The sequence below is a fragment of the Cebus imitator genome, unplaced genomic scaffold, assembly GCF_001604975.1.
Source record: "Cebus imitator isolate Cc_AM_T3 unplaced genomic scaffold, Cebus_imitator-1.0 Scaffold92, whole genome shotgun sequence".
Taxonomy (NCBI): Eukaryota; Metazoa; Chordata; class Mammalia; order Primates; family Cebidae; genus Cebus; species Cebus imitator.
The window spans coordinates 4,472,047-4,478,823 of NW_016107407.1; the positions used below are offsets into that span (position 1 = coordinate 4,472,047).

A 6,777-nucleotide genomic window follows, 5' to 3' on the forward strand; every position below is an offset into this window, starting at 1 on the left:
GTCTAGCTTTTGGACCAAAAAGAGACCCAGGCGCAGTGAGACTGTCACCAAGGTCATTCCCAAATCCAACAGCTGCAGGAGGCAGGAGGCAGGTAAGAGACAGCACAGCCCCCACCACAATTTCGGCACACAATGAGGCCTGCTGGGAGAACAGAACATGAATGGGAAGCTACAGAAGTATTCAAGGACAGAAGAACAGGAAAATGGGCAGGAGAGGAAGGGAAAGGAAAAGAAGAAAAGGTCTGAACTGAGCAAGGTAAACTAAGGTCCACAGTTCCCGAGGGACTGAACGCACAGAGCCAAGAACGTCCTGGAGATGGGGTACCACGAAGGGTGTATTCTCGTGCACAACTGCAGCTCGCAATTTCAGCCCACACACATCCCACCTTGAAACTCTGTGTTATCAAGGCCCCTGACGGCCTCCACTGCAACCTCTGCCCACTCTATGCGCACGAAAGCATAATCTTTCACGATGTCACATTTGGTGACCGGACCATACTCCTGAAACTTGGCTCGAAGCTCCTTCTTGGTTCAGGAGGGGCTGATGTTGCCCACATGCAACTTTGTCGAGGTTTTGCTCTTATTCTTGCTGGCTTCCGCGTTGATGTTCATCCCATGAAGCGTGCAATGGTGCAGGTTGCGCCTGGCATCTCCCGCTGCAGTTTTGTCTTCTACGTGCACAAAGCCATAATTCTTAATGATGTCACATTCCAGCACTTTCCCATACTGCTCGGAAATAGAGCATTTCTGCTCTGAGGACTCCTGGGGAAGGTTTCCGATGAACACCTTCACCCTCCCGACACGAGCGCACACAGAAATCAGCAGGGCCTCCTCCCGGCACAGACGCCTCTGACAAAACGTTAAAATGGCGCGGCCCAATACTGCTTTTTTTAATGATTAAAGAGTTGAAGTGGCTGGGCATGGGGCTGTAGCCTGTAATCTCAGCACTTTGGGAGGCCAAGGCAGGCGGATCATTTGAGGTCAGGCGTTCAAGACCAGCTTGGCCAACATGGTGAAACCCCGTCTCTACTAAAAATACAAAAACTAGCCAGGCCTGGTAGCTCATGCCAGTAATCCCAGCTACTCAGGAGGCTGAGGCAGGAGAATCAGTTGAACCCAGGAGGCAGAGGTTGCAGTGAGCTGTGTTCGCACCACTGCACTCCAGCCTGGGCGACACAGGGAGACTCGGTCTCAATAAATAAATAAATAAAAAGAGTTGACGTGAATCATCACACTGGCAATCCAGCTTTGCAAAAACTGCCTGTCTTTTACTAGCTAACTTTACTGACAATGTAAAGCCACCATGCTCCCAGTGTGAAGCCCTGTAAGGTATCAATCCAGCCAGACAGAAAACGGGTGCTGCTTCTCTGCAACACCTACTCTAAGCACCTGAATTTCTATTGCAATTGTCAGTTGAAGGCTATTCAGTTTCAAAAGATAGCTAAAAAACAATGCTCAACGTGTTATTTTAATGCACCATAGTACAAAGACAATAGGATTTAATAATAACTGGCTAAATATCAAGAATACAATAAACCACCTGTGTGGATTCTGTTACTAATGTCAACCCCCTCTCACCACTCCCTGTACTAAGGAATTATAAGAACCTTTAGGTAGACATAGCTAGGAAAATTATGTATGATTTGATCCTATTGAGCTCCTCTTCCTTTGTCATCCTGGGCTTGAATTATTTGCTGACTCTCTTTTTGCTCCAATAATGATTCATATTCCATAACAGTAAATGGCCTTTCTTATATGGAAGCTTTAATGATCTCTTACAGAAAATTCTGTCTCCCTTTCTGTAATTGCTCAAGGTTTATACTTTAAGTGAAAGGCTTTGCCAACTGTGTTTCTATTGCTATAGCTATTCCAGTTTTTCTTTCACCTCATAACTCTGTGCAATGTTGAAATTTTAAACAGTATGGTTTCTGCCAATGTATGAGTTTTCTCACCTCTACCCTGCACTGGGGCATGGGGTTGGGGTAGGAATAGCTGGGAAAAGTTCTATATAGTTTTGTTCTTTAAAGAGCAAAATGCATAACTTTCATTGAATACTAGATGAAAAATTCCCCCTGGTGCTTTTACTGTAATACTTCTGTATCATATTACAAGAAAACTCAACCTAGAGTTTTGCTGTTTAACTACTTCATGTCCACTAGGTCTACTATAGTTCAGTTACCACAGAGCCTAGAATTCTGAAAAGCCATCTACAAATCAGAAACTTGAATAACGGCTGAGGTCACTCAAGATATAGGGCTCATAAATGAAGTAAGATGGTACTGCTGATGAAGGCATAGACACAGCCAGAAAACAAGAACATGGAGCCAGGCGTGGTAGTCCTACCTACTTGGAAGGCTGAGGTGGGACAATTACTTGAGACCAGGAGTTTGAGGCCAGCTTGCACAACATAGCAAGATTCTGTCTCAAAGAAAAAAAATATATATGTGTGTGTGTGTGTGTGTGTGTGTGTGTGTGTGTGTGTTTGTGTGTGTGTATGAATATTGAGAGAGTGAACACTGATGGAATATGCAACTTTATACCACTGAGTGTCTACAACATGATTACAGCAAAACATATATAAATATAAGAGCAACATTTTTTTTTTGTGGGAGAAATGGGCTGCTGTTTCGGGTATTCCACATAATAGGGGCACTTAAAATGAAACGATATTGAGGGCCAGGTGCGGTGTCACACAACTGTAATCCCAGCAGTTTGGAAGGTCGAGGTGGGCAGACTACTTGAGGTCAGGAGTTTGAGGCCAGCCTGGCCAACATGGTAAAACCCCATCTCTACTAAAAATGCAAAATTAGCTGGGTGTGGCGGCACACATAATCCCAGCTACTCAGAAGGCCAAGGCAGGAAAATTGCTTGAACCCAGGAGGCAAAAGTTGCAGGGAGCAAAGATTGTGCCTTTGCACTCCAGCCTGGGCAACAGAGGGAGACTCCAACTCAAAAAAAAAAAAAAAAAAATATATATATATATATATATATTGAAAATTGTTTTAAAAGAATGATATCTATCCAGCTTTTTAAACAATGTCGATATTCAAATTATCAGACACCACTACTGTCTATAATATATTAAAATAGGTTTTTTTAGCTAGGCACGGTGGCTTCCACATGTAATCTTAGTGTTCCAGGAGGCCAATGCAGGAGGATCACTTGAGCCCCAGTGTTCAAGACCAGCCTGCGCAACAAAGCAAGACCCTGTCTCTACAAAAACTTTAAAAATTAGCCAAGCATAGTGGTGTTTGTCTGTGTTCCAACTACCTAGGAGGCTGAGGCAGAAGGATCCCTTAAGCCCAATAGTTCCAGGCAGCAGTGAGCTATGGTTGCACCACTGCACTCCAGCCTGTGTAACAGAGTAAGACACTGTCTCCAAATTAATTAATTAATTTTTAAAATAGCTTTTGGCCAGGCATGGTGACTCATGCCTATAATCCCACACTTTGAGAGGCTGAGGCTAGCAGATCAGTTTAAGCCAGGAGGTCAAGACCAGCCAGGGCAATATAGTGAAACCCCATCTCTACCAAAAATACAAAAAGTAGTGGGGTGTGGTAGCATGTGCCTGTGGTTCCAGCTACCCAGAGAGGCTAAAACAGGAGGATCACTTGAGCCCAGGAGGCGGAGGGTGCAGTGAGCTGAGATCGTGCCACTGTACCCCAATCTGGGTGACAGAACGGGAACCTGTCTCAAAACTAAATAAATAAAATAACAATAAAAAATAGCTTTCTTTAATTAAGGGATAACATACATTTAACAAAATATCTTTGGTGTACTAATCTTGATGTGCAGTTCAATCTTTTTACATATATATGTACATATGTGATACATATACACGTATTTCATCTATATGTAACTGCAACCCAGATAAAGACATAGAAGATTTCTTGCAACCCAAAAGGGCCGCTTGTTTTCACTTTCAGTCTAATACTACTCTGCAGCTTAAAAGTAGCTGATTTTTACAGATAAAATACTTTGAAGATTACTCACACTAATTTTACTAGAAAGTGCATTTAGTTGTGAATAGGCCCCATAAAACAGAGATTTACATGGAATACTATGCAGCCATAAAAAAGACAATATCATGTCCTCCTTTGCAGCAACACGCATGTAGCTGGAGGCCTTATCCTAAGTGAACAAACTCAGAAAATCAAATACCGCATATTCTTACTTACAAGTGGAGCTAAACAATGGATATGCATGGACATAAAGACGGCATAATAGACACTGGGAACTCCAAAAAGACAGGAGGCTGGGATGCGGTGAGGTTGAAAATTTACCTACTGGTACAATGTTCACTGTTTGGGTGATGGGTACACTAGAAGCCCAATCTCCATTATTATGCAACATGCCCATGTAACAAACATGAACATATACCCCCTAAATCTAAAATAAATAGGCTGGGTGCGGTGACTCACACCTGTAATCCAGCACTTTGGGAGGCCAAGGAAGGCAGATCACTTGAGGCCAGGAATTTGAGACCAGCCAGGCCAACATGCTGAAACCCTGTCTCTACTAAAAATACAAAAATTATAGCCGGGCTTGGTGGCACGCGCCTGTAATCTCAGTTACTCAGGAAGCTGAAGCACAAGAATCGCTTAAACCTAGAAGGTGGAGGTTACAGGGAGCCGATATCGTGCACCACTGCACTCCAGCCTGGGCAACAGAACGTGACCCTGTCTCAAAAATAAAGTAGGATAAAATAAAAATAACAAAGGTTTAAACAAAATCGCTGATTTCTTTCTCTCTCATGTAAAAAGCGGGTGTAGAGGCAGGCCCTCAGTCGCTGCTGTGAAGGCGCCACAGAACACAGCTTTCTTCTTTCTGTTCAGCTACCCTTAGCACTAAAGAGCTCCCTTTGGCTAACACAGTAGAGCACTGGACTCCACCCAGGTGTGGTGACGATCTTCCATGCCTGAAGAGGGGCAAAGGTAAGCAGCACAAGGTAGCAGCCACTGAGTCAACACCCTATAAATGCTTTATTGGAAGCCCAACCAGTGGTTTCTGCTTACATCTCACTGGTTAAAACAGTGTCATGCAAAACAGTTTTGGATGCCAAACCCAAAATAAAATAGGATTTTATGAATAAGAAACGCAGGAGGGATGTTGGCTAGTTAATGAACAGCCTCTGCCTCACAAGTGGCCACAAACTACTCGTGTGAATGACCCTTCCTGAAAATGCCATGTGGCATGATTTTAGATTGCAATGGATCAAAGCAGTCTAAAATCATGCTACAACAGGTAGTGAGTTCTGAAATAAACACTCTTAACATCTTGGCTAAAGACATTCAAACATTTGGAAATTAAAAGTCTGGTGAAGCACTGCTTTAAAATATGATGGCAAAAAAAAATTTTTTAACTTTTCACTATTCTTAAGGGGAAAAATATAGGGAAAATCATAAAAAGTCAACTTAATAGCAGGCTGGGCACGGTGGTTCACACCTTAATCCCAGCACTTTGGGAGGCCAAGGTGGGTAGATCACGAGGTCAGGAGTGTGAGACCAGCCTGGCCAACATGGTGAAACCCTGTCTCTACTAAAAACACAAAAATTAGCCAGGCATGGTGGTGCACACCTGCAATCCCAGCTACTCCAGAGGCTGTAGCAGGAGAATCACTTGAACCTGGGAGGCGAAGTTTGCAGTGAGCCAAGATCACACCATTGCATTCCAGCCTGGGCAACAGAGTGATACTCCATCTCAAAAAAAAAAACAAAAAAAAATTAATAGCATATGCACAAGACTGCACAAAAGTTAATAATATTGTATGCATTCATTTATGAGGGCCCACAAATGGAAATCTAACTATTTCCAAATTGTAACTGTTTCTAATCATTAGGATTATGAGTTTTGATTTAAACTAAGAATAATATTTTAACTACCTGAATGCAACAAAAATCTACAGCTCCACAATTTTATATCCACAGTTATGAATTCCCAAAACTTTTGAAAACTGAAAACTTTTTTGCAAATTGCAGCATCCTCTCTGGTGGCAAAAGCTGACCTGATGCCAGGCATGGTGGCTCACGCCTGTAATCCCAGCACTTTCTGAGGCAGAGGTGGGCGAATCACTTGAGCCCAAGAGTTCAAAACCTGCCTGGGCAACATGTGGAAACCTCATCTCTATAAAAAATAATAAAATTAGCCAGGCATGGTGGCATGCCTGTAGTCCGAGCTATTTGGGGGGCTGAGTTGAGAGGATCACCTGAGACAGGAGGTTGAGGCTGCAGTGAGCAGTGATTGTGCCACTGCACTCCAGCTTGGGTGACAGAGTAAGACTCTGCCTCAAAACAAAAAAAACAACCCAACTGATGTGGGGCTTCTTATACGCTTTACACCATTTAGTGTGATTATAATATTTGGTGCAAAAATATTAGTGTCTTTTATTATAGCATGCTGCATGTTATTTTTTTAACTCAGAAAATTAATCTGAACTCCAAAACAGATCTGTTTATTATCTGTATAATCTTTACCTTACAGTTTTGTGAGGTAAAGATTTTACAAACTATGCTACCTAATTAGCTCACGATTTGATTTGTTTGGAGATTCCTGTTACTATCAAAGCTCATTCAAGGGATTACGCATCATTGATTTGACCTAACTGCTTTTGTAATTTTTTAAGTCTTGGATTTAAGAAACCGAACATGTTATTTCTGCCCATGTGCCTGTAGGATTTTGGTTTGCTAACAACCAGTTAGTAAATTGAAAAATAATAACTTTTAAAATTCCAATTATATTACATTCTAACTTTAGTAATGTTTTGCCTCATTTTTTTTT

The 6,777-nt window shown here is 42.2% G+C and overlaps 1 pseudogene; it reads right to left on the minus strand.

Moving 5' to 3' along the window:
- Positions 1-6,777, minus strand: part of LOC108309137 — a 10,456-nt pseudogene continuing 3,679 nt past the window's right edge.